This window comes from Pelodiscus sinensis, chromosome 25, assembly GCF_049634645.1.
Source record: "Pelodiscus sinensis isolate JC-2024 chromosome 25, ASM4963464v1, whole genome shotgun sequence".
In the NCBI taxonomy this organism is placed as follows: domain Eukaryota; kingdom Metazoa; phylum Chordata; order Testudines; family Trionychidae; genus Pelodiscus; species Pelodiscus sinensis.
Window position 1 is genome coordinate 18,445,731 of NC_134735.1, and position 1,232 is coordinate 18,446,962.

Consider the following 1,232-nt stretch of genomic DNA (forward strand, 5'->3'; position numbering starts at 1 on the left):
TGATGCTGTGGCAGCTCTCTGTCTAGGCGTTTTGTCTAGGCCTGAATGAAGGCTCTGGGTAGCGTGGTCCAGAAGTGCTTTGTTCCACGAGCGTCTGGAGAGCCTCCCTGGCGCGCTCCCTGAGCGGGTCCCGGCGGCCCTTGTGGGTGGGAAAAGGGCAGGAGGAAGCCCTGTTGCCTGAGGACAGAAGAGGAGGCCTCCGTGCCTCCCACACAGGAAGCGGGGGGCTGCCGAGAGCTTCCCCGCAGGCGGCATCCTGGCCTGGCCTTTAGCTACTTGCAGCCTGGAGTGAAGGCGCGGAGTCAAAAGAGGCCGGCCCACACGTAGCAGAGGATGGTTTCGATCCATCGACCTCTGGGTTATGGGCCCAGCACGCTTCCGCTGCGCCACTCTGCTCCCTTGGGGCTAGACTGCCCGCAATCCACTCTAGCACCTGGGCTGCACTGGCACGGCCAGGCAGAGGAGCAGGCTGCTAGGCAGCGTTTCGGAAAGCCCTTCGAGGTCTCTGTGGCGCAATGGGTCAGCGCGTTCGGCTGTTAACCGAAAGGATGGTGATTCGAGCCCACCCGGGGACGTGGCTACGCTCGGCCTCCTGGCGCTTGCTAGCGGGCTCCCTTTTGCCACCTCCAAGCCATCCCTCTCGGCCTCGGTGAGGTCACCTTGTGGCCGGCAAGGTTCAGGGGCCGTGCCGTGCCACGGGAGCCCGTCTCCCAGCAACCGCGCCGGGGCCTCGGCCTCAGGGCTTAAGCCCCGAGCCCAAGCGCGAAAGCTCCAGCCGGGCAGGTGTCGCTCCCCTCCCGCCTCTACGCCAGCTGAGAGGGAGAAACGCACGAGCCGCGCGGGTTCTTAGCCGCCTCCCTCCTGCGGGCCTGTTTGCTGCGCAGACCTCTGGGCCTGTCTCATGCCTCCCCTGGGAAGCGTGGCCGCGCGAACTGAGCCCCAGTCGCAGCTCCCGAGGTTTCCTGTGCAGCCTTGGACTTGCATGGCTGCCATGGTTTCTCTTTGGAAGGGACTCGGTCCCGCTTGGACAGGCGACTCGCCCGTGTGACTCCAAACGCCATCTTGTGGCTGTCTTCTTCCACAGCCAGAACACCAGGATTCGCCTGCTCCTGGGTGGCCTGTGTCCCTTTCGGGCCATGGCGGCCGCTATGCGCCCGTAGACGGCCACGTTCCTCCTCCTAGTACAGAGATCATGGACGCTGGGGCCCTGCCCCCAAACCTCAATGAGGTCC

General features: G+C 65.0%; 1 non-coding gene across 1 annotated transcript; it reads right to left on the reverse strand.

Moving 5' to 3' along the window:
* Positions 1–324: 324 nt before the first annotated feature.
* TRNAM-CAU (transfer RNA methionine (anticodon CAU)) lies at positions 325–396 on the reverse strand. The gene has a single exon. It is a non-coding gene; the product is annotated as a tRNA-Met (tRNA).
* Between the last annotated feature and the right edge of the window lie 836 nt (positions 397–1,232).